We start from the raw sequence: 27361 nt of genomic DNA on the forward strand, positions 1-27361 counted from the left end.
ATCAGTAAAACTAGAACCTAATGCTGCAAATGTTCCTTTTTACAATGCATCTAAACACAAAAAGTGGATTTAGTGTCATTATTAGTACAAAATAGACATTTTTCTGGCATATTTTTGCCTCAGTTGCCCAAGATTCAAGCAAATAATCAGTAAAAGTAGAATCTTCTGTCGATTTTTTTCCTGTTTGCAATGCAACTAAACACAAAAAGCAGATTTACAGTCATTATTCATATAAAATAGACCTTTTTCTGTCCTATTTTTGCACCAGGTGTCTGAGAGAGAGGATGCTGCAGTGTTTTGTTGTTCTCATGGTGAGGGAAACAGCAGATATAGGATTTTTATTCTAATAGATGTGTCTGTCGGTTGCCATTTTGAGCAATAACAACCACTAATACCTGCATTTATGTACTGGACTACACAAATACAACTTTCATGAATGTTTAATGCATGTTTCCAGCTCTCAGTCGCCGTGTGTTCTACCTGCACAGTGGCATCGCCATGGGAACAATAACTAAAAGATATGAAGATGCCCTTATTTCCATTTCCTGCCTGTTCCCCCCCAGGAGAACACCATATTTCATCCCCTGTCCAATCACATTCCAGCTGGAGAAGATTACCAGCCCCCACCAGCTGCTCTGCATCAACACTGTAAAAAGTAAACCTGAACCAGACCACAGCTGCGAAACCATCAGATTCAGTCACCAAACACACAGAATCAAGTGTATCATCAGTAAAACTAGAACTTAAAGCTGAAAATGTTCCTTTTTACAATGCAATTCAGTACAAAAAGTGGATTTAGCATCATTATTAGTGCAAAATAAAGCCCTTTTGTTGCATATTTTTGCTTCAGCTGCCTAAGAATCACGCATCTCATCAATAAATCTAGAAACTAATGCTGCAAATGTTCCTTTCTACAATGCAACTAAACACAAAAAATGGATTTACAGTCATTATTAGTACAAAATAAACCTTTCTATGGCCTATTTTTGCCTCAGTTGCCTAAGAATCAAGCGTATTATCAGTAAAACTACAACCTGAAGCTGAACTTATTCCTTTTACAATGCAACTAAATACATAAAGTGGATTTAGTGTCATTATTAGTACAAAATAGATGCTTTTCGGGCCTATTTTTGCCTCAGTTACCTAAGAATTGAGCAAATAATCAGCAAAAGTAGAATATGATGCAGATTTTTTTTCCTTTTTACAGTGCAACTAAACACAAAAACTGAATTTACAGTCATTATTAGTACAAAATAGACCTTTCATGGCCTAGTTTTGCCTAAGTTGCCTAAGAATTGAGCGTATAATAAGTAAAACTACAACCTAATGCTGCAAATGTTTCTTTTTACAATGCAACTAAATATATAAAGTGGCTTTACAGTCAATATTGGTACAAAATAGACCTTTTTATGGCCTATTTTTGCAGCAGTTGTCTGAGAGAGACGATGCTGCAGTGCTTCGTGGTTCTCGTGGTGAGAGAAACAACAGATCTTTGTTTTTTTATTCTAATACAAGTGTCTGTGCATGTCGGCTGCCATTTTGTTTGCTGTCCAGCATCACTTTCAGACGCTGCATCTCTGCATCAAACACATCTTTTCTCTTTAAACGACGGATCTGTCGTGGATGTGAGGGATTGAAAATAGCATGAAGTAATTGTGAGGCATCAGTCAGAGGATCGTTTTCTGCTCTGCTGCTCAAACTCAACACGAGACGACACGAAGCTGAGATTGAAATGAAATTAAGGTAGAGTTTATGCTGCAGTAAATAGATTTAAAGGTCATCTGTGGGCCTGGGACTTTAACAGTAGCCATCCAGATAAATGTGGACTGTAAAAAAAGTGAAGCTCGTGTCTTCTTTTCATGAAGATTGCAGCGATGGAGTGGGAGTTTCTTTTGAAAAATTCCATTTGGCTGCAGACGAGATGTGAAATTATATCATCAGCAGCCATTTTGGGGCTGAGAAGAGCAGGAATTGTGCAGCAGACAATGTCGTTTTCTCTCCACGTCTCCGCTGAAAGCCTTTTTGTTTGGAGGTTTTCACCACATTATTGTCGTGACAATAAGACGACATTGCTCTTCCAGCAACAGCAACTGTGATGGAACGTTACAGCTGCAGCTCAGGAGTTCAGCATTAAGAGGCGAGGCGACATCCCAGCGGCCCTCTCAGCACTAAATGGCATGCATTATTGACCCAAGGAGTCCGAGAACCCATCACTTATTCATCCAGTCCCACTGTAAGCATCTTAAACACAGAGCTGCAGATAGAAGATAGCCGCTAAGGAGCTAATGTGGAACAGTGGAGACGAGCTACAGGCAGCTTTAACCCTCCTGTTGTCCTCATTTATCGGCACCCAAAAAAGTTTCCTGTCTGAAAAAAAATCCAAACATTCAGCAAAAAATTTCCCAAATTTCTGAAAACTTGCAAAACCTTCTGGAAGAAAATTCCAATAATTCCTTAAAAGTTTCCCTTAAAAGTTTTATTTTTAAAAAAATTCCCCAAATTTGGCAAGAAAATTCTTGTTAATTTTTTCAAAAATGAGTAAAAATCTTCCAAAAATATCCTAAAAATATCTAAAGTGATTCCATATATATCAGTAAAACTTCTAATATTTTCTTTAAGAACATTCACATAAAAATCAACCAAAATCCAGGAAAATTCGCTGGATTTTGGTTGATTTTTATGTGAATGTTCTTAAGAAACATTTTTAACATTTCTGTTTTTCCACCAAAAAATGTTCAAAGATTTCCCAAAAATGTTGAAAATGTAGACATCAGAAGTTTCACTGTAAAAATATATATTTTTTCCACATTTTCAAACTTTAAAATGGGTTAATTTGGCCTACAGGACGACACGAGGGTTAAACAGACATAATATGGGTTTATTTTAATTTACTGATCGATTGAAATGCTGATTTATTATTAGATCGTGTCATTTTATGGCTCTATAGTGACTCAGACAGACAATCATAGCAGCAGAGGTGTGATTTGGTATTTTTATGATCAGTATGTTTTTATGACGGCTCGGATTGGATCTCATGACGCTGAGGTGGTCTGACCATGAATCGTTTCCATCCCGACACTCCAGGAAAGAATTCCAATATGTTTGTATGTCATAATCCTCAAACGTGCCAGAAAGGAGAGCCCTGCATGTGAATGAGGACGTTCCAGTCCGATATTCTGCTGCAGCGCTGCGAAAACACATCAGGAATCCATCCTCTGCAGTGGGATTAAATGTTTCCTGCTCGGGATTCCATCAAACACGCAGATATAAAAAAGACATCTGCTGCATTTTTCACCCGGAGAGCCTCTGCATCCCACCGCCCTGACGTTTATTACATCGTAAAACAAGAGGCTGCGTCTCTAATTCAGAACAGGCTGCAGAGGGTCGATTGTTGCTCGAATGTTCATCTGCAAACAGCCTCTCCGATCTGAAAGCTGTGTTTTCCAGCTCTACTGTGGTGTTTGGCTCGTCAAATGTCGTCCTCCACGGCCCTGCAGCAGCCAGAACGTCACATCTGCTGCGTCCACGTGGTCAGATGTGTGGCTGAGGGTGGAGAAAGGATGAATCCAAAGCCTCCTCTGTTCATGGTCACCCAGAGAGAGGCTGGAGGACATCAGCGGTGCTCACATGCACAGAATTCTACCCTTATTTTAGTCTCTTTTTCGTTCATATCTGATGCTTGTGTACCTCCTCTGTCCTCACCTTCCTCTGTAGCTTCAGATAAACACCTCAGCTGCACCAATGATATGTTCCTCTACTGTTCCTGTTTGCTTCCAAAGAGCTGATAAGAAGCAGCTCAGAGGGATGCAGGAGGCGACAGTCAGACTTGGATCACCCTCAGTCTATCTCAAGGGTGTCCAACATGAGGCCCGTGGGCCAAAAGTGGTCCTCCAGAGGGTCCAATCCGGCCCTCAAAGTGTAAAAATTCCAGAGAAGACATTAACTGCAGATTGTAAATTAGTAAAACTATAAATTTAAAATCATTTCTAGACCATGACAAGTTGTTTGGACCAGAAAGTAAAATACTAGATTGGTCATTGTTCTTTTGTTATTTTAATCATAAAGTAAAATCCTCTCTGGTTCACTCTGTGATCTGAAAGTTGTAATGTGGAAATGATAAACTGAGGCTGAATGTTGTTGAAATTGATTTTTCTTATGATATTTCAGGTTGTTCATGATGTTTTGTAAAAAGATAATTCCTTAAATGTGAACATTTTTGCACTAAAACAAAGGAACCATTAGGAGTTGTGGTTATTTATAGGTTATTATGCTGTGGTTTTACTGGAGATCAGACTGGACTGAATGTGGAACCTGGACTAAGATGAGTTTAAACTCCTGCTCTAGATGGACATTAATGCCAACAAATTAAGAATTTATTCCAACTCGCACAACAGAAATAGGATTTAACACAAGATGCTAAACATGACACTAAAATATTGTGCAAAGTGACAAAGTGGCTTCAACAGACCACCATTGACTGTGATATGTGCAGGGGTCGTACTGTCTATCATGTATTTTACTGTATAATGAAGCTAAAATGTGACCAATCTCTCATCATATGAACCAAACGGACGTCCTCTGAATCCTAACTATCCGTTCCCATCAGGCTGTTTAGTGTAAAAATGTTGCAGAAGCTGATCTGTGTTCGTCTGCACTGCAGCACCATAAATTACACAACCCAACCGACCGACCGACCCACAGCAACACAACCAGAAAGCCACGGCTGCTCCTGGGTGGAAAGCGTCTCCACGGCGTCGTGTTTGCTCAGACTGATAGCGTTTATTGTCCCTCCACCTGAACACACACGGCTCTGAGGGCGTATTCATGTTGACCCGAGCACATTAATCGCTGACTTTCTGCTCCACTGGCTGAGGCGTAGGATTTCTATACATGCTTTTATTGTGGAGACGCAGGCTTTAGTGGGGCTGGTTTACAGCACAATGACACAGTAGAAGTCCTACGCTGCGGTGAAAACGATCCGTCTGAGGCAGCAGATCAATGAGAAACTGAAACACTTTGCTTCATGTCCTCCACACAGAGATGATTACACTCCAAAATATCAGCTTGTTGTAGTAAAATGTGACACTGACAGTTTATTCCGGGGTTTATGTTGGTAAAAGCAGCTCTGATTTACGGCGACTGACCTCCAAAATACATACAGAGTGAATCACTTTAACAGCAGCTTCTCTCAGTATTTACGACGTTTTCTCTCAGAGCAGAAACACAATTTCTTCTGACAGCGTTTCCATTTCTCCTGCATCTTTTCCATCTCACTCCTGTCCCTCATTCCCTCCTTCTTCTAATCGTTTTCTCTCACTGAATTCCTCTCATTAATCAACAGAATGATACTGGAGCGACAGAGAGGACAGACGGCAGGAAGATGACAGTAGAGTCCATCACATAACTGGAGAAACGTGACTTTTAACCCTCCTGTTGTCCTCATTTATGGGCACCAAAAAATATTGTTTCCTTGTCTGAAAAAATCCAAAAATTCAGCAAGAAAGTTCCCTAGCGATCTCTTGGTCCTCGTATCTACGTGACTGTTGGCGTCGGACCAGCATCTCCTTCTCGCATCTCTCCTTGGCCTTTTCTCTCAGTTTCTCAAAATCCAGTGAAATTTGCTGGATTTTGGTTGATTTTTTTGTAAGTGTGCTTCAGAAACATTTTTAACATTTCTTTTTTTCCACCAAAAAATGTTCAAAGATTTCCCAAAAATGTTGAAAGTTTTATTTTAAAAAAAATCCCCCAAATTTGGCAACAAAAATCTTGTAAATATTTTTTAAAAATGAGTGAAAATCTTCCTAAAAATCCCTAAAAATATCTAAAATGATTACATATATATCAGTAAAATTTCTAATATTTACTTTAAGAACATTCATAAAAAATCAAAATTAAAAACAATGTTTCTCGCTGTTGTAATTTTTTTGCCTAATTTTTGTGGTTTGTTCATTTTGTTTGTCCAAATTCACCAAAATCCAGCGAATTTCGCAACATGCTGTCAGAAGCATACAGGTGCTGAGTGAAAGTGAGAAAATCTAGTAAAAATTCATAAATCCGAGCTCCAGTGAGTGAATAAAAGCACTGCGGCCTCCTCCCTCCATGCGCTGCTAAAGCCTCCAGGCCTCAGAAGAGGACATTTTGTGTCTCTGTTGTTGTTTACATGCAGTAAAGTGAGAGTTCATCCTTTGGGAGCTGACTGGACACTAAAACACCCAACGCTGCCGTTCAACCTGACTCAGACATTCACCCTCTTGCAGCTCACTTCTGCAAGAAACAAACAATCTTTACCCTTTTCTCCTCCTGAATGTTGGTGTTCTTCTGCCCTGTTATTCTGGGAAGCATGCTTTTGTTTATGCTGTATTTAAACACTAAAAATCTGAGAAATAAGCGTCATGTTAGCTTAGCTTGAACTGCAAACAGCTGGAAATCTAACTCCCAGCAGCTGTGAAGCTAAATAACGAACATTTTACATCTACATTTGTTTAATCTGTATTAAAACCTGCTGTTTCTGGTTATATAACATCACATCTTTTCAGTTTGGCTTTAACCCTCGTGTCGTCCTGCGGGACAAATTGACCCGTTTCAAAATTTGAAAATGTGAAAAAAACATATTTTCACAGTCAAACTTCTGATGTCCACATTTTCAATATTTTTGGGAAATTCTTGAACATTTTTAGGTGGAAAAAAGAAATGTTAAAAAAAGAAGTTTTTTAAAGAACATTCACAAAAAATCAACCAAAACCAGCGAATTTCGTTGGATTTTGGTTGATTTTTTTCTGAATGTTCTTCAAGAAAATATTAGAAGTTTTACTGATATATATGGAATCACTTCAGATATTTTTAGGATTTTTTTTGTAAGATTTTTACTCATTTTTTGAAAATATTTACAAGAATTTTCTTGCCAATTTTTTATTTATTTATTTATTTATTTATTTATTTTTTTTTTAAAAATAAAACTTTTAAGGGAAGCCTTTAAGGAATTATTGGAATTTTCTTCCTGAAGGTTTTGCAAATTTTCAGAAATTTGGGGAATTTTCTGCAGAATATCTGGATTATTTTCAGACAAGGAAATAATATTTTTTGGTGCCCATAAATGAAAACAACAGGAGAGTTAAACATCCAGAATTTAAAGTGTTAATTAGCAGCTGGATTAGCCTGAAACTGAGCCTCCTTAGCTGAACCTGAGTTCTAATCTGAGTTAAATCAATCTACTGACTGAACTCTCAAACAGTAAGCAATAAAATGCAACGTTAGGTGAACTTTATTAGTCATTTGTCTGTAAATTCTCTTCATTTAAAAACATCCTCTCTCCCTGACGGCGGTAAAATATGATCTAACTTAAGAACGAGTCACATCTGAGGCTGAAACCATCATTTCTTCCCAGCTACGTCCGTTAGGGAGGCTCAGGAATGAAAGTAGAGGCAGCAGTGGCTTTACACAGGAAGAAATAAAAGATCCTTCAAGGAAAAATAAGCAGCAACTGGACACAATCTGTCCTCTGGTTCTGAACAATGAACCCACAATGGGTGAGACTCAGAGAGACAGAACAGCATCTCTGACCACCACAGGGAACCGTTGGGCTCATCTCAGAGCTTCTAATGCAGCAGAACCAGCTCTGCTGAATCAGTGAGGAGGGTTTCATCATGCAGCGAAAACCTGACGGAGACAAAACAACCGCAGTCGGCTTCCAGTCCACACAGAAGAAGAGGAGGCAGGCAGTGGTTGGACTTTAAAAACGCCTGGAGTAGAACTGCAGACGTTCATGGATGTATTTATCTATGTAGCCTGGATCCAGACGCTTTAGTGACGCAGTGTGGGATAAAATGATGAATACTGCTGTGTAATATCTACTAGAATATGTCCTTACTGGTGTTTTCTGCTTACATCTGATCTGTGCAACATTTCTAGTCAGTCTAGAATCTGATGTGATGTGATGTGCACTACTTCTGCAGGTTTTGGTTCATTTTTGCACTAAATTCATAATGTTTGGGCTATTTCTGCTGCTGTAACGCTGCAAATCTCCCTTTTCTTCTCTTATGAAACATCCACCATGTGACAGACCTTTTCTTCCAGACACCTGCCGATGCAAAAGAAGAAACAAAACACACCAAAAAAATGTTCAGAAGGTCTAATTAGGATCATAAACTTGAACCGAGTTGTATCTTTTCAGCCCAGACCAGAGTGGAGGGTTTACTGTAGCATGATGTTAACCCTCATGTCGTCCTGTGGGTCAAGCTGACCTGTTTAAAGTTTGAAAATGTGGGAAAAAATATATATTTTCACAGTGAGACTTCTGATGTCCACATTTTCAACGTTTTTGGGAAATCTTTGAACATTTTTTGGTGGAAAAAAAGAAATGTAAAAAATGTTTCTTAAGAACATTCACAAAAAATCAACCAAAATCCAGCGAAATTCGCTGGATTTTGGTTGATTTTTATGTGAATGTTGTTAAAGAAAATTTACATTGGAAAATTTTTTGCTGAATTTTTGGATTTTTTTCAGACAAGGAAACAATATTTTTTGGAGCCCATAAATGAGGACAACAGGAGGGTTAATATTCAGTTCAGACACCAGGGGAACAGCCTGTTGGAGCCTTTTAAACTCCACTGATTATCTCTGGAAGCTTTGGGTTAAAGAAGCTGGAAGCTGCTGGACCGGTACCTGCACCAAACCACGCAATGCGCAGCTGGAGAGCCAGCAGCATCAATCAGAGCTCCATCTCCTGAAGGACGGCGTGGAGAGATGGCCCCGAGGAAGGAACAACGACCAGGGTGTCTGAGAGGACCAATCAGCCGGCGGTGATGCTGCTGTGAGTCACCGTTGATCCAGAAAGCAGCTCTTAGACAGTGCAGGCCTCCACCCCTCCTCCTCTCTGCAGTCCAAACAGCTGCAGGACCGTAGCGGTCATGGAGGGGCATCCTCCGGGCTTCACTGGACCCACAGCCGGACAACCGCAGGACCAATCTGGTATCTAAAGCTTATGAAAACTCACTGGGCTCTGCTGCATGTAACCCTGGTGTTAGATCTTCCACTGCAGGGCTTCCAAACATCCAATCACACCTCCAGTGGCAGCAGCTGTCAGACCATCAGCCATGTGGCAATTCCAGGTGCGCCACAACATCTAATCTGCCGCATCATCAGACCTCAGGGAGAGCAGCCAGCAGCCTCTGGGTTTCTGTTTCAGGTGCATCTCACTCTGAAAGCTTCAGATCAGCACAAAAACAGCCTCATGTCCGCACATATCAGCGACAAACGGATGGTTTTATTCAGACTTTCAGCCTGAATGTGGAGAATCAGGAGACAACACGTGTTTGTGAGACTAATGCCCTGCATCACTCGCACACTGCCGCACGTTTGCGCATGTGGAGCCCACTGTGCGCCACGCGTGATCGACGGCCAGCGCGTGCGGGGCTCATTGACGGTTTGGTGCGTCGCCACGGAGACGGGAGGATGGATGGATGAGGGATGGATGAGGGATGGAAGGAGGAGAGAGGGGGGAGGACGTGTCGTAGTGCGGGTTTCACCACGGTCCTCCCCGGCGGCTCTTCTCCCCCATCTCCTCCCTCCCTCCCTCCCCCCCCCCCCACCCTGATGCTGCCATCATGCCTCCGTCATGTAAAGGAAAAAACACAACATTCGACCTGTGATGCACAGATACTGCGTAAAAGCCAGAGAGGAAAAAGGCAGCGACGCATTCACGGATCATGCCTCACCCTCTCCTCTCCTCCTCCCCCTCTCCTCCCCCTCTCCTCCTCCTGTTTATATCTGCTGCCCTCCTCCCTCCCTCCCTCCGAATCCACCATGGCGCAGTTTACTATGAAGCTACGAGACATTCTCTCAATCAAACCACCGCAATCAGCCTCTTTTCCGAGCAGCTGGGAGGCTGTTTTCCTCCCTTTTCTCCCCCTCTCTCCCCCTCTCTCCCCCTCCACACATTGATTCATGCTTCATCATCTCGCTGCGACATCAGTCAGCTCAGATCCAGAAGAAAAACAAGCCTCCTCCTCTCTAAAATGGCCGAGTCTACTCCCAGAAACACAACAAAATGCACATAAATGTGTTTAATTTCACCTCGGAGCTGCTCCTTCCTGCTTCTCTGCTGCTGTCCGAGTCCTGGAGGCTGAAAACGCCCACTGAGAATCTACGCATTCTAGCGCACCGCATCCATCCACTGCGCTGCGTTGGAGATTTATCACCCGGGAGGTCACGCATCCCCATCCTCACCCCTTTTTACCATCTCCCCCACAAATAAAACCCCAAATAATCACCCAAAAACAACCAGATATCGCATAAACACCTCCAGCTCCAATGCGCAAAAACGAAACCAAACCGAACGGATAATACGCGTAAAATGATTTCAAAAAACGCAGGAACCCAGAAGGAGAGCGGTCTTACCTGCGTCTGGTGTCGGTGCCCCGCAGTCAGAATGGGAGGAAATGTCTGCTTCTACCAGCTAACCGATCCCAGCCTCTCTCTGTATGATGGGATGCTGCTGCTGCAAAGGCACTGCTGCTGCTGCTTCCTCCTCACTGCTGCTGCTTCTGGAGGATGGATGGAGGATGGATGGATGGATGGATGGAGGGGGGCTCTGGCAAAGATGGCGGACACTTCTGACGTCAGCAGCAGCTTTTAATAGATATCTGTCAGAGAGAGAGCGAGAGAGAGAGAGACTTCAAATAAAGTCTTTGTTATCAGGGCAGCTGCATGGATGAAAATCAGCGAGAGAATATTTTTGATTTTTTCTCCTTTCGTGTGTTTCAGATCCCAGATATAGATTCAACAGATCAGATTTTCCTACATCAGTTCAGGATATCTGGTGTATCTTGTCTGAATTCAGTGTTTTGGTGAGATTTCTGCAGCCTCATGGGTGTTATTTCACTATGGCAACAGAATAAGAAGATAAAATGTGCACGTATTCTGGCCAGATTTGATCTGCAGAGTCACTGCTCCTGGTCTGTTCTGCTCAGACAGAATGCTGTCATTTAAAATCAAATCATTCAGACTGATGCGCCATGTAAATGCAACATCATCTGCAACAATGCAAACCTTTATTTTGAAATTCTTCAAGCCCGGGCCTCATTATGTAAGCAGGCATTTGTCTAATGAAGGTCTCACTCTGAAATGCTGCTAATAAATGTTGATTTTCTAGTCAGACAGAGTGCAAGAATCCTGCAGGAAACTTCTAGACACACTTGTCCTTTTCCTACGTATAAAATAGATGAGTAAGGTGTTATTTAGTCTGTATATTGGTGATGTTATTCTCTAATTGTGAGTGTGTAGTGTGTGTGTAGTGTGTATAATGGTGGTCTGTGGTAATCTGATTCTCTGATTGTGAGGTCTGAGGTTTACTCTGCTGGTTCTTCTCTGTGTCCAGTCTGTGTGGGTTTTCTGTGCATGTGTGGTTTCCTCTGGAAGATCCGGCGTCCAGCAGGTTAATCACTGATTCTAGTTTCTGTCTCTGAGTGTTTATAGTCCTGTGATGGACTGAATAAAGCTGATGGATTAATGGAGGTGAAGATCAACGTGCATATTCCTGAATGATCTGAGTTTAATCTACTTGCTGGAGGACTTCAGTGTCCCTGCACTGGAAAACTTCAGACTTTGATTTTTTACAGTGTATAAATGTTTAAATGCTCAGATCATTTATTTTAGCTGCAATTCAACTGTTCAGTTAAATATATTGACAATATGTATTTTCTATTTATAGTTATTGAAATATAACTTATTTTAAATGAGGACAAAAACAAACTTCCCTGAGCCTTGTTTGAACTCATGATGCTGTTTACACTGTTTATTTTTCTCTACCTGTAGATTTAGATTATTAGTTTTATGTTCTATCCACCGCTATATATTCCTATTTAAGTGTGTTTATACTGTAAAAGCTGCATATAAAACACATTGCTGCTGCTTTTGCTCTTCTGGTTAGATTCTGAGCTGCATTTCATCATCTTCTGTCGTCTCTAAATAAAGTTTATTCTAATCTAAAGTGACCTTCATCAGGACCTCCACTTTAGAACCACCTGCAGAGTCACTAACTTCTTTTAAATCACTTCTTAAACCCACTTTTACAGACTTGCTTTTATGTGAGGTTTACTTTCAGCTTTGCTTAGTTTTAGTGTTTTATTCTGTATTCTGTCCTGTTTATTTCAGATGTTCTCTCTGGTTTTATTTCACTTTTAGCTGCCTGGTTCTTTGGTGTGATGTCATCTTTCTAATTCTTTAATTCTCTGTTTTTTTTAACTTTTAATTTTAACCCTCAATCTTGTTCTTTAATTTTCAAACTGTCTAGTTGACCTTGTTTGTTATGAATGCTAATCTAGCTAATTATTGGGGTCTTTAAGCAGCTCCTTCAGCAGCAGACTGAGACATCCACCCTGCAAGAAGGAACGCTATCACAGGTCCTTCATTCCATCTGCTGTAAGACTTTACAACATCAGCATCACTGGCTGATGTTAACATAAACTGGACTATATCATTACCACCCCAAACCATAAAATTTGCACTGACATTCTTGCACTGCACATCTTTGCACTTTTAAACTTTATTTTTATTTTTTATTTTTATTTTTTCTGTTACGCCACTTTGTCCTCATCTCTCACCCTTGTATATACTGTAAATATTATTACTATTGTTCTATTATTATTTTATTCTTATCACTATGTCTACTGTTACATAAGCTGCTGTAACAATGTAAATTTCCCCTGGAGTGGGGAGAAATAAAGAACTTTATCTTATCTTATCTTAATCTTGTTCTTTAATTTTCAAACTGTCTAGTTGACCTTGTTTGTTATGAATGCTAATCTAGCTAATTATTCATTTAATTTATTATTATCTTTATTATTTATTTTTGCTCTGACTTGTCATCTTTATCTTGTCTGATTGTCTCTCTGTTGCATGTTTTAACTGTAAAGCTCTTTGTGAACACTGTCCTTAAGGCTGCTATAGAAATAAAATTATTATTATTATTTTAAACGAAACCTCATAAATGCGTCTTGGTCCTGCAATTCTTTTGTTAAAATGTTCCCATTTGGGGGGAAAAAAATCCATAAAAAGTAGATGGATGTTGTTTGGAATGAGGTCTTTAAGTCAAGATTTTGCAGAACTCAGCGTCATAAACAGCAAAACATGACATTAAGACGTTTCCTCTGTCACTTAATGGAATAAAAATATATTCTGACCTTGTGTAGAAGCAGTTTCCTCAGTTGCAGCCCTGTAGGAACACAAACATCAGACGGCGGTCATTTATTTGTCATTTTAAGAACATTTATGCACATTTAGGTCTCACAGCTCCAGATAAAACATGTTAAACGCTAACCACACTGAGGGTTCAGATTTCTGATCAGTTACTGAGGAAACTCACAGAGAGACGGACTGATGTCTTCCAGCTGATGGTCCGTAGACTCGGCAGCGTGGGAACGTCCTCCTCTGTCCTCCTGCTTCTTGTGTCTTCAATCGCTCTGAAGTGAACCTGTCTGCTAAATTAATGATAATGATAACTCTGCATGAAAAATCCATTTGGAGAGGAGAGCCAGAGGAGAGGAGACGGGGAGTGAGTGTGTGTGTGTGTGTGTGTGTGTGTGTGTGTGTGTGTGTGTGTGTGTGTGTGTGTGTGTGTGTGTGTGTGTGTGTGTGTGTGTGTGTGTGTGTGTGTGTGTGTGTGTGTGTGTGCGCGCGCGCCCAACGACTCCCTGTGTGTCTCCAGAGGACGGTTTGTGTGTTTATTGTGTTAGAGGTGGGGTAGGATGTGTGTGTTTGTGTGGAGAGAGTGAGGAAAATGAATCTACAGGTTCCTCGTTCAGTCGTTCTCCTGGAAAACAATAAAATAAGAGTGGAACAAACCAGATTAAACACTGATGGAAGAGCAGGATTGTGTTTGAAGAAGGATCAGGTTTCAGTCTGAGGTCCTCTGGAGGCCTATTGGAGATCCACAACACGTCATTTATTTACTATAAACTCATCTAATTAAAAGTGTAATGGTTCCAGTTAGATTTAATGTATTAATGTCTGACGGTTTTGACCCAGGGAGACTGTAAAAACCTGATCCTAAATGTGCAGATGGGTTTAACTCACTCATATAGGACGGTAAAATGTGTGACAACATGGAATTATTTTTTTATAGCTAAATAAAAAACAAAAGGAGTCATAAAAACAAATAATGCAATTCTAGACTTCATTAATATTCTGATTCTGGCTGCACAATATATCCAGTTTTCCGCTCCACATTGATCAATAATAGGTATTGATTGGCTCAGCTTGTTATTCTTTGTTTTCTGTGTTGTTTGCTAACTCTACTCTAATCCATGCTAATGTGATCTTTTTCTCAGCAGTAGAAGCTAGATATTTATCTGCTGTTACTGCTGACCAAGAGGACAAACTGACTGATGGAAAACAGTCCAAAGAATTAGTCTGATCCTGATAATATGAGCTGGAGGGAGACGTTCAATCAAGGCTGACAATGGGATGAAAATATGGAAAATAGAAGAGAGGACATAGCTTTGATCTACCCATTCTATAGGAACACTGCTGGATGATGGAAACGACAAAAACAAGACACAACATGACAAAAACAAGACACAAAATGACAAAAACGAGATGCAAAACGACAAATTGAGATACAAAACGACAAAAACGAGACACAAAATGACAAAAACAAGACACAAATGACAAAAAAAACGAGACAAAATCACGAAAACGAGACGCGAAACACCAAAAAACAACAAAAATGAGACTCAAAACGTTTTATATATATGGACAGAAGATAAATCTGAAGGGTTATCAGATTAATAAGAGATGAAAGATGAAAAAACTGTTCTGATAGACAAATCTGTTTTCAGCCTTCTCATATCTTTGATTTTTGGGGAGATACTGGATTATTTGAACATTTATTAAAACTAGGGAGAAATTTAGAGCTAGTTTATGTTGACTCCAGCTTCAGTAATACCTGATTTAACCCAGTAACAGATTACATTCTGTGCACTACAAGTCATTCATAGTTTCCAGTAAAAATAAACTCAAACATTAGCTCTGTGTTAAACTCCTGACTTTGTTTCTCTGCATTTGTTTCATTCATTTTCTCTTTGATTTTAGTAAATAAAAAAGCATGAATGAGATAAAAATAGTTAAAAAAAAATGTCTTCCAGTGACTCAGCAAATTCTTCTAGAGTAAAAAAAAAACAAAAAACTAAAAGAAACTACCTGTTCTTTGTCACAGAGATTTATTCAGACTGGATTCAGGTTAATCCAATTTCACGAGCTCTTGTGTTAACACTGAGGATGTTAAATTAATATTCTTATTTTTTTGTCTGACAGGGTTATCAGCCGTCTGAACTGGCCATTGTCAGCTTATTTCCAGAAACATCCCCCTGGCTCTGCTGCTGCTTATCTTCCACATTTCCATCCTCCACAGAGCTGCTGCAGATCGAAGCTCCTGATAAAGACGAAGGCTGCAGGTTCGTTTAGCAGCGGAATCTAACATGATGCTGGAGGAAGAACTGCTGCTGTGTTTTCTGGCTTTGCATCTTACTCTGAATCTGGGTGGAGTTTGTGTGAAGAAGGTGTTTAGGATGGAGGGTCAGAGAGCAACAACACAGCAAGTGGAGGAGAAGATTAGCTGCAGCATTATCAACCCTGTAGCAGACAAGCTCCGACACTCTGATCTCTCCTCTGACTGATTTCACTCTTAATTAAACTTCACGGGGGAAGGAGGGAGGAGAGGAGGACCAGGGAGGGGTGAGCTGAGAAACAGTGACGAGGCAAAAAACCAGAAAGAGACGATGGGAGCTGGATAGAAACAAAAAACAGATGCATGAAAGGAGATGGAGGTGTGACATTAGAGAGGAGGGGAGCAGAGATGGACCATACAGGCTTCTATTTATTTATCTGTATGTGAGGAGAATGAGGGATGGGTGAGGGATGAAGCGGCTCGGTGTGGGGGAGGGAATGCGGGAAGGAGGGAGGACGATGCAGCAGCAACAGTCCTGCTGTGACTCAGCACTAAAATCTGCCTTTCTCTCATCCCTTAGTCATCGCACCAAACACACCATCAGACCTGTTTTTCATCGGAGCTCGTCACGACTGTACGTCCATCTGGCCACCGTGTGCAGGAATGTTCCAGCTCATCATGCTGTGCATGCGTTTCTCAGGGTGGAGGAATTTAAATGCTTCACTCATGCAAAATCTTTAAGTTCATGTAAGATATTTCATCACCTATTTAATTCTTCATATGAAGGAATCAGATAATGCAATTCATTGGACAAGACACAAGACACAAAATGCTAAAAATAAGACAAAAAATGACAGAAACAAGACACAAAATGACAGAAACGATACACTAAACAAGAGAAACGAAACAGAAAACAACAAAAACGAGACATAAAACGACAAAAATGAGACACAAAATAACAAAAATGCGACACAAAATGACAAAAACAAGACACAAAATGACAAAAAGAAGACAAAGCGGCAAAAATGAGACTAAAAATGACAAAAATGAGACACAAAACAAAAACGTCATCAACAGGTGATGCTAACTTATTGTGGGACACATTCCATCCATAATAATTGTTATTTAAAATATTATGTTGATGAAAAAATGTTCACACAATTACAGAGACATGAATAAAAAAAATAAAACCAAGAAAAGGAGATTTAAATTAAATTCAGTTTTTATTAGAGATTCAGTTTGGTCATCAGGGGGGTGGACAAGAGAAAAATGGTATTTTAGGTATTAGGGGTTAGGGGTTATTTTAGTATTTTACATTTAGTATTTTACAGTTCATGTATGTAGGGACAGTTTTGAGTTACTGTACTTTCCAGCAGTACCAGTGAGCATTTCTCTACCAGAATGTTTAATCTGATAATGGTTTCTGTCGCTCTGTGTTTCGCCTCTCACTGCATCCACCTGCAGGCCTGTTGAGTTGTTTTGTCTCTAAAGAGGCGCTGAGCTGTGAACACATCAGCGAGGATGAAGAATAGCTCTCAGTCGCATTCAGCCCACTGGGGAGAGCGATATTCAATCTGATAATTGAGGTATTGATAGATGGCGAGTGAGTGGCGACATTGATAAGTGTGGGACTGAAGGTCTTGTATCTGATGGTGAGGATGGTTGTCAGGGAGAATCGATCGGCATCGACCTGCAGCTCTACACCTCTCTGTCTTTTCTCTCCTTGGCTTTTCTGTTTTCTCTCTTGTGTTTGCTCCCTGACTTTCTCCTTCCATGTTTTCATCTCTCTCATTGGGTCAATTTGCACCTTTTCCTCTCCTATTTTCTGCCTCCCTTCAGGTTTACGCTGCTGAATCATGAAGCCACACAGGGTTCGGCTGGATATTAGAAACACTGAGTGTCAACAGCTGAGTGCAGCAGAGCAGATAAGAACAGGACAGAACAAAGAACGCAGCCAGACAGAGCCAAAAAACACATGATGCAACATGAGCTTACATAAGTCATCAAGTCTCCTAATCTAATGCAATAAAACGACACCAATCCTGACCAGCGACACACACAGTAACACAGTGTAAAGCATCGCAACACAACTCAAGGTGATGCAACAACCCAGCAGAGAGGAGAAGGAAACAAACAGGACAGACATGGTGAGAGTCACTGGCCCAGAAGCTAACGTCCCTCCTGGCTAGCTCACAGGAAGTGGAACATTAATGCCGACTGAACTCAGAACGAGCGCACTCCCATATGTGCATGTGTGCGTATAGAAACTGCACATAAATGTGTGTGAACGTCTGAACAGCTGACGCTGCCCTGCCGCATGACTGGGGCTCAGATGTCCAGTGAGCAGAGAAACTATCAGGAAGAAGGAAATAAGATGTTTCAGAGAACTAGTTCCAACTCCACAAATAAAAACATGCCACCATTCTGACCGTCTCTGAAAGTTTGATGTAGAATTACCTTCAAGACGCCTGAATGTGCAGAATTACAAGCAGCTTGGAGCAGATCTGTTCAGTGTGGCACAGTTTAAAGCCAAGAGTAAGACATCGATAAAGGTAGTAGGAGAAAAGCTCTTTGCCGACGACAGTGCTCTAGTTTCACACAGTGCGGAATATATGCAATCTTTAGTGGAGAAATTCGCAAGAGCAGATAGCCAATGCAGCCTCAGAATGAACATCAAGAAGACAGAGTGCCTTTATCAACCACCAGAGTTCCAGTTACGTCACTACCAGAAGAGACATCACAGGGCTAGTTTCCCTGTGATTGTAGGGGTCATGTTTGGCTAGTTTCCCTGTGATTGTAGGGGTTATGTTTGGCTAGTTTCCTGTGATTGTAGGGTTCATGTTTGGCTAGTTTCCCTGTGATTGTAGGGGTCATGTTTGGCTAGTTTCCCTGTATTTGTAGGGTTCATGTTTGGCTAGTTTCCCTGTGATTGTAGGGGTCATGTTTGGCTAGATTCCTGTGATTGTAGGGTTCATGTTTGGCTAGTTTCCCTGTGATTGTAGGGGTCATGTTTGGCTAGTTTCCTGTGATTGTAGGGTTCATGTTTGGCTAGTTTCCCTGTGATTGTAGGGGTCATGTTTGGCTAGTTTCCCTGTGATTGTAGAGCTCATGTTGGGCTAGTTTCCCTGTATTTGTAGGGTTCATGTTTGGCTAGTTTCCCTGTGATTGTAGGGGTCATGTTTGGCTAGATTCCTGTGATTGTAGGGTTCATGTTTGGCTAGTTTCCCTGTGATTGTAGGGGTCATGTTTGGCTAGTTTCCTGTGATTGTAGGGTTCATGTTTGGCTAGTTTCCCTGTGATTGTAGGGATCACGTCAGGCTAGTTTCCCTGTGATTGTAGGGGTCATGTCTGGCTAGTTTCTCTGTGATTGTAGGGCTCATGTTTGGCTAGTTTCCCTGTGTTTGTATGGTTCATGTTTGGCTAGTTTCTCTGTGATTGTAGGGTTCATGTTTGGCTAGTTTCCCTGTGTTTGTAGGGTTCATGTTTGGCTAGTTTCCTGTGATTGTAGGGTCCATGTTTGGCTAGTTTCCCTGTGATTGTAGGGGTCATGTCTGGCTAGTTTCCCTGTGATTGTAGGGGTCATGTCTGGCTAGTTTCTCTGTGATTGTAGGGCTCATGTTTGGCTAGTTTCCCTGTGTTTGTAGGGTTCATGTTTGGCTAGTTTCTCTGTGATTGTAGGGTTCATGTTTGGCTAGTTTCCCTGTGATTGTAGGGCTCATGTTTGGCTAGTTTCCCTGTGTTTGTAGGGTTCATGTTTGGCTAGTTTCCCTGTGATTGTAGGAGCTCCGTTTATGCTTCGGTTGTTTCGTTTTCATGGATGGACGGCGCACGCTGATGACGTGTTATTCTTCGTTCACGTTGACTCACATACATTGTAGGCTGAGATTCAGCTGCGTTTTCATCGTTAATCTGCACAGAGCAAACTTCACGTCGTGTCCAAAGATGATTAGATTTATGTCATACAGCGGAGCAAGCTGGGAACTTAGAAGATTGTTGAAATTGTACAGTCTGTAGATGCCTTAAAGGATCATCAACCAACATCCCAGTGCCAGACCCAACAAAACATCCCAGGAGGTTCCATACCCCGATGGATCAGAGCTGTCTGGGTGAGACAAAGGGATCTATACGATATAAGGAGGTGGTTTTAACGTTCTGACTCATCAGGGTATTTTTTTTCTACCACATTCCTTATACTTTCCTCAACTTTTCCTCCATCTCATCACCTCCCTCTCTCGTTCTCTCTTCGCTGTGCAACAACAACCCCAGCTCTCCTCCTTCATCATGTAACGCTGCTGCCCCAGGGTACAGATCAACACTCCCGTCCCCCAGCTCCTCTTCCCCTTTAATCTCAGCCTCCCGCCTCATCCTTCTCCTCCCTCTCTTTCTTGTCGACTCCCCCTTTCATCCCCTCTCCCATCCCCAATGCGTCAGGCGTTTCCCAGCATCCATGTGTGTTTTAAGGGTCAGCAGAGTCCGTGTCCTGGTTGGTCAATCATATCTCGTCTGGCAGCACTACCATGTTCACGCAGGCGTGTTCGTCTTCACATGTTGTGTGTTTGTTGTGTAACTCTCCCTGTGGACAGAAAGCCCCGTCGCTGTGTTAGTGTACATTGTGTGTGTGTGTGTGTGTGTGTGTGTGTGTGTGTGTGTGTGTGTGTGTGATGTGCATGCAAATGTTTCACCTCAGCAGATCGAAAGCTCGCTCCCAGTGTCTTGCACCTGCCTGTTGCTATGGAAACTGGGTATCCTCCGTGCGTCACCTGTGCCCATGTTTGGTCTGGTTTCCTGCTCCCTTCCATCAGCTTCCCTCTCCTTCGTCATAATTTACTGTCTCTCTCTTCCCTCGCTGTGGTCCAAACACAGTTACAGCTCTGGACACGAGCCGCAGCCTGAAGGATCTGTTCACCAAATGCATGAGGAGTGTTTGCATAAAGGATACACTAATTCAAGCTGCACACACACAGCACAAGAAATACAACATGAAATACATGTGAAACACCAGGATCACAGTGAAAATAGCTGCACCATGTGACTCTGAGCTGCTCTGAAACAGAATTAGCGCCGCTTTGATCAGCGTCTGTTTACAGTTCCAGTAGATGTGTGGCTCTTTATGAATCAGCAATGAGAAGCTGCGTGGCTCAGACCAAAAGCAGAGTGATTATTCATCATCAGACCCTGATTTGCACAATACGCCACTGAAAGTAGAGGGCACCTATAGGAGGTCTCTGCTCTCCAACACTAGTGCTGATGCTCAAACTCAGCTGCAACAACCAAACCATCCACACACAGATAAATGTTTTATTAGCATTAAAGTCCTTCCCTGGTCATTAAAAACTCATCTCTGTGTATTAAAGCTATATATTTCCTGCATTAAATTGGCTTAGATGTAACTCTTTGTCTTCTCCCTCTACACCACAACCTGCAGCTGGAGCACACCAGCTCACCAACACATTTACATAAACACTGTAAACCTACTCCACATTAGACAATGGCAAGTTGTAATTTTGGAACTGGAAACCAATTCTGAAGAAAGATTAATAATAATAATAATAATAATAATAATAATAATACAGCCCTATGAGATGACAGGATTACTTTCTTGGGTTTATTACAAATGAAGGGTCTGATGCTGTATTTTTAACATTGTGAAATACATCATCAGTTTTCGATTCATCATTAGTTGCAGCCCTACTTCCATGACCTGTCCATCCACCCCGACCTCCTCCTGCTCTATAATAACATCACTAGACCTGAAATATGAACACATTTTGCTTATTTAAACAGCCGTCTCTCAGACAGAAACTTTCTTCAGCACAGTAAAAGAATGAAGCACAACAAACATAGTATTAAAAGTGGATCATTACATCTGGCCAGTTATCCCCAGGACGTTTAATTATGCTGGTATCAGCATCCCTCCTGCTCCACCACCCACCTACTCCACTCTGCACCCCAACAAACTGCTTTGCAAACAAACTCTGGAAAAAATAAGTTTTGTGCAATTGTGCTAAGTTGCTGCCTGGCAGACGCTGATGCAGCTAATAAGGGAAAGAGTTGGCCGGCCATGCCATGCCTGCTCACTGCAACAACTCCCAGACAATCCAGCCAAGGTTGCCAGATTGGTTCTGGACTGTGGGGCGCCAGGTATCAGAACGCAGGGAGGAAAAGGAGGACGAGGACGGAAAGAGATGGAGAGTCAAGCAAAGACAGACAGATGAGACTCGATGGGCTCTTTCAGCGAGAAACCAGAGAGGGAGGAACCACTGGAAAAAATACCCCCCTCAAAACAAGAAAATAAAACTTATTTCAAGGAACTTTTACCTTGAAATAAGTGAAAAAATCTGCCAAAAGAACAAGTGAAAATGGCTTGGTAAGATTTCTTGAAATAAGATATGATATTTAGAATATTGAGATCTTAAAATTAGCTGGGAAAACTTATTTTAAGCTCTATTTTACCAGGATTGTCAAGCTTAGGTGTCTTAAAATAAGCCAGACATGCTAAAAAATAGCAGTTTTTCACTCAAAAATAGATTTTCTCTTTCATGTAACCTCCTAACTTGAGATGTATTAACCCTCCTGCTGTCTTCATTTTTGGGCACCAAAAAATATTGTTTCCTTGTCTAAAAAAATCCAAAAAAATCACCCAAAAAATCACCCAAATTTGGCAAGAAAATTCTTGTAAACATTTTCAAAAAAAATTGTAAAAATCTTCCAAAAAAATCCTAAAAATGTCTAAAGTGATTCCATATATATCAGCAAAACTTCTATTTTCTTTAAGAACATTCACATAAAAATCAACCAAAATCCAGTGAAATTCTCTGGATTTTGGTTGATTTTTATGACAATGTTCTTAAGAAATATTTTTAACATTTCTTTTTTTCCACCAAAAAATGTTCAAAAATTTCCCAAAAATGTGGACATCAGGAGTTTCACTGTGAAAATATTTTTTTTCCCACATTTTCAAACTTTAAAATGGGTCAATTTTGACCCGTAGGACAACACGAGGGTTAAACTTATTTTGAGTTTTCTTGAAAAATTCAACTCAAAACAAGGTAATTTCAAGATTGTTTGACTTAACAAGATATTTAAGATGCATTGTCTAAAAACAAGTCTCTCCATCTGCTGAAATGTCTCTTGTTAAGTGAATTTATCTGAAATCAAGTGAGATGAGACATGTTGGCTAAAAATAAGACAAATAGACTTGGTAAGATGTGGAGTTTTTGCAGTGCAAAAGCCTCCACTGCAGTGAAACTACCCCGGACCAGGCCGACCTCCTCCCCTTCCTCCCCTTCCTCCTCCTCATCGATTCGGCAGCAGCAGCAGTAGCATAACAAAACTCTTGCACAAAAAAAGGAAAATCTCAGCTTTGGGCTCTGCAGTGGCTGGAAAACACCCCTCTCTCCTCATCACCACCTCCAGCTCCTATATTTGGAAGAACAGCACCTCCTCCCTGCTTCCACGTGCACCAATGACAGGGCAATTTTTGATTTTGTTTTTTTGTAAGACACCCTTTCATCAGTCCTCTCTGTTGCACACAACCCAGCCGAATCCCTCCACCTTCCACCTAGTCTGAAAACAAAGCATTGACCTACAATAACCCCCATGCACAGGCCTCACTCTCATCTTCCTCCTCTCTAACAGCCTCTCATCACCCACCGGCTGCTCAGGAACAAAACCTCCACCTGCTTTCGTCTCTCCTCCAGCCTCTCGTGTGATAAAATCAGGAACATGCATGAATAGTCAGGGCTTGTTTGGTGTTCAGGCAATTGTTTTCTCTCTGCTCTTCTGGCAAACTGCAGCGTCTTGATGCATCGTTACCATGCAGAGAGAGAATACGGCGGCAGCAATTTAAGGGAAATAATGCAAATGAGAAGCATAATCATAAGAGACAAAAATCCTTCATTAGACTTCTTTTTTTACAACAGTGGAGTCAAATTCATCTTAGTCCAGGTTCCACATTCATCCCAGTCTGATCTCCAGTGGACTGGACCAGTAAAACCACAGCAGAATAACCTAGAAATAACTCTAATTTCCCCTTTTTAGAGCAAAAAAACACGTTCTCAAAATGTTCACATTTAAGGAATTATCTTTTTACATCATGAACAACCTGAAATTTGTTTGGAAAAATAAGTTCAACTTCATCAACATTCAGTCTCAGTTTATCATTTCCACATTACAACTTCCAGATCACGGAGTGTCGACAAAAGAACACAACATTTAGTCATCTGGAACTGAACCATAGAGGATTTACTGAAGGATCAAAAAGACAAAAGTCAGACAAAAAACAGACAAAAAACCCCAACAAAAACAAGACAAAATATTACAAAAATGAGATGCAAAAGAACAAAAAGAGACAAAAAAAATTAGACAAAAAGTTACAAAGCGACAAAAAAATGGACAAAAACAAGATAAACGATGACAAAGCGAGAAACAAAATGACAGGAATAAGACAAAAAACACAGTTCATTTCTTTGGTCTCCACTGAGATCGGAGGAATCCTTCCCTGCATCGACCAGGCAGCCTCACAACACGTCTAATACAGAGGTGTCCAACATGAGGCCCGTGGGCCAAAAGTGGTCCTCCAGAGGGTCCAATCCGGCCCTCAAAGTGTAAAAATTCCAGAGAAGACATTAACTGCAGATAGTAAATTAGTAAAACTATAAATTTAAAATAATTTCTAGACCATGACAAGTTGTTTGGATCAGAAAGTAAAATACTGGATTGCTCATTGTACTTTTGTGGTTTTGTGTCTCATTTTTGTAATATTTTATGTTGTTTTTGTTGTTTATTGTCTTTTTTTGTCTGACTTTTTTCATTTTGTTTCTCGTTTTTGTCGTTTTGTGTTTCCTTTTAGTCTCGCTTGTATTTTTTGTCTTATTTTTGTTGTTTTGTGTTATTCGTTGTTTTGTGTATCGTTTTGTCACTTTGTTACTTTTTTGTCTACTTTTTGTCTCTTTTTTTTGTTTCATGTCGCTTGTTCCATTTTTTGTCGTTTTGTGTCTCATTTTTGTAATATTTCGTCTTGTTTTTTGTCTTTTTTTTTATCTGACTTGTGTCGTTTTGTTCATAAAGTAAAAACTGCTCCGATCCACTGGAGATCAAACTGGGCTGAATGTGGAACCTGAACTAGAATGAGCTTGACTCCCCTGCAGTAGAGGAAACTTTAAACGCTGCCGATATGCCGTTGCATTTGGCTCTGTTTTCATACTGTAGTATCATCTGCAGCCTCCCAAACAGTCTCCTCCAGTCCTTTGAAAAAAAGAAAGGAGAGATGGGCTCGATCTCCCTGCTGATGAAGGCCTCCTCAGCGGTCGGATTCCTGAGCAGCAGGTGCAGTTAAACCAACCTCTCCCGGCAAATACGATCATAAAATATGAATGTTATGTAAGGAATTGTCGGCGGGGCTTTCTGATCAGTCTCTAAATAATGCAGATGAATGTTATGTAAACGATGAGGGGGACAAGAAGACAGAGAAACTGCTGCCACTCATGCATCAAGTCAGGGACATTTAGTATAACTCCAGTGATTATTCTGAAATCCCTGCAGAGTCGTACTGTCATAGAAGCATTCATTTCATTAGAAAAGAAAAAAAAAACAGATTAGGAATGTATTATTTTGCAGAAAGACTTTCTCCTTGTTATGCATTTATCTTGTAAACCAGGGGTGTCCAACATGCAGCCCGTGGGCCAAAAGAGGTCCTCCAGAGAGTCCAATCCAGCCCTCAAAGTGGAAAAATTCCAGAGAAGACATTAACTGCAGATTGGAAATTAGTAAAACTATAAATTTAAAATCATTTCTAGACCATGACAAGTTGTTTAGATCAGAAATAAAATACTAGATTGTTCATTGTTGTTTAGTCATTTTTTGTTTCTTTTTTGTAATATTTTGTATTGTTTATGTTGTTTTGTGTTTTGCTTTATTCATTGTTTTGTGTATCGTTGTTTTGTTTCATGCTTTTTTCATTCTTTTGTCTCAATTGTGTCATTTGTTCATTTTTTTGTCGCTTCGTAACTTTGTCTACTTTTTTGTCTGTTTTTTGTTTTGTTTCTTGTCATTTGTCTCATTTCTTGTCATTTTGTTTCTCGCTTTTGTCGCTTTATGTCTTTTTTTTAAAGTAAAATACTATATCATTCAGTTCCAGGTGATTAAATGTTGTGTTCCTTTGTAGACACTCTGTGATCTGGAAGTTGTAATGTGGAAATGATAAACTGAGGCTAAATGCTGCTGAAATTGAACTTATTTTACTTAAATTTCTATTTGTTCATGATGTTTTCTAAAAAGATAATTCCTTAAATGTGAACTTTTATGCACCAAAACAAAAGAAAGATATGGAGTTGTGGTTATTTCTAGGTTATTATGCTGTGGTTTTACTGGTCACTGGAGATCAGACTGGGCTGAATGTGGAACCTGGACTAAGATGAGTTGGACTCTCCTGCTCTAAAAACTGTACAGATCAACAAAAAGGCAGTAAAAATGTGAGATGCCCAAGTTTAGAAAGCCTTTCTTGTAGCTGGACGTAGTAAACAAATGGAATTTAATGTTTGGCGTTTGCATTGGGGTGTTTTATCCCAAAACAAGCTCTTTTCCTGAACCAGACTCAGTAGTTTTATACTTATCCATGGAATTCTGGAGCAGAAACAAAAGCAAACAGTGACTGAAACCTAAAATAAATACTGTCCCAGTATTGGCCTCCTCATGTGGACTTTGGTGACTTTTACATACGACAGTATTGCAATATTACCAACATCTGCACATGGAATTTATTTGTAACTATGTTTTTTTTTTTTTTTTAACATACGACAGTATTGCAATATTACCAACATCTGCACATGGAATTTATTTGTAACTATGTTTTTTTTTTTTTTTAACATACGACAGTATTGCAATATTACCAACATCTGCACATGGAATTTATTTGTAACTATGTTTTTTTTTTTTTTTTAACATACGACAGTATTGCAATATTACCAACATCTGCACATGGAATTTATTTGTAACTATGTTTTTTTTTTTTTAACATACGACAGTATTGCAATATTACCAACATCTGCACATGGAATTTATTTGTAACTATTTTTTTTTTTTATCTTCTTGCATTCTAATTATTATTTACTACTATTACTTTTTTAAATGTTTTTCATTTTTATCTTTCATCACTCAGGGTAACCGCTGTGTTTCTGCTGTGTTTATGACAATAAAGTTCTTGAATCTTTATATGTGTGAGGTGAAAGCAAATCATTAATCATGTCATGTGAAAATAGGTCGGTAGAAAAGAAAAGCTCCTAAACACATCGACATGTCACAATTTTACCACCTTTACTATGAAACTCGCCCGTTTTTCTGCAGTAAAGCTGATAGCAGAGATGAAATATTAAAGTTCCCTGTAGTGCTGTGGATCTCTAAAGTTTCAGGTTAAAAACTAAAAGAAAGATGCTGATATATCTGTATAATATTTCTCTGTGAGTTTATCACTACAAGCTGCTTTTAAGATTACACAAATCCATTTTTCATTAATATAATATCACATAAAAGATTGATCAGTGCAGCTTTAAACCAGGAAACACCTCTTAGGGAGGAGAGAGACACAAAAACGGAGGAAAAACTGTGGGTTTTTTCTTTAATCAAATATTAATTTTGCTCTTTTCACTACAATATAACATAATGCAAATGAATAACACTAACATCAAACCCTCTGTATTTAACTTCTGCTTCTATTGCAAAAACAACTTCAGGTTCTAATTGAAAACAGTAATGACTATGCAGTTACAAGGTTTTCTGATTAATATCAGATTATTTGTTCTCTCTGGAGATGAGCTTTAAGATGAGACACTCTGTGGGCGTTTCTGTGCCATTATTCATGCTATATTTGAAATGTTTCACGTTCTGTGCAAAGATAAAGCAGAACAGCCTGAAACTCTTTCA

At 40.1% G+C, this 27361-nt stretch overlaps 2 protein-coding genes across 5 annotated transcripts in view; both read right to left on the bottom strand.

The window, feature by feature from the left end:
- Positions 1–10553, bottom strand: part of snap25a (synaptosome associated protein 25a) — a 50993-nt gene extending 40440 nt beyond the window's left edge. The window contains exon 1 of one of the 2 annotated variants that reach the window (XM_055015904.1): positions 10396–10553. The gene's annotated coding sequence lies outside the window, so the exon portion shown is untranslated. The remainder of the gene's footprint in view (positions 1–10395) is intronic. The other variant, XM_055015903.1, reaches the window with a different exon arrangement.
- A 2634-nt stretch (positions 10554–13187) lies between these two features.
- The window catches only part of ankef1a (ankyrin repeat and EF-hand domain containing 1a), a 31253-nt gene continuing 17079 nt past the window's right edge, over positions 13188–27361 (bottom strand). The window contains exons 6-8 of one of the 3 annotated variants that reach the window (XR_008603504.1): positions 20125–20340; positions 13361–13475; positions 13188–13210 (exon numbers count right to left, since the gene is read on the bottom strand). The gene's annotated coding sequence lies outside the window, so the exon portion shown is untranslated. Of the gene's footprint in view, positions 13211–13360; positions 13476–13576; positions 20016–20124; positions 20341–27361 lie in introns of those variants that run through there. The other 2 variants (XR_008603505.1, XR_008603503.1) reach the window with 2 other exon arrangements.

Source organism: Amphiprion ocellaris, chromosome 12 (genome assembly GCF_022539595.1).
Source record: "Amphiprion ocellaris isolate individual 3 ecotype Okinawa chromosome 12, ASM2253959v1, whole genome shotgun sequence".
In the NCBI taxonomy this organism is placed as follows: domain Eukaryota; kingdom Metazoa; phylum Chordata; class Actinopteri; family Pomacentridae; genus Amphiprion; species Amphiprion ocellaris.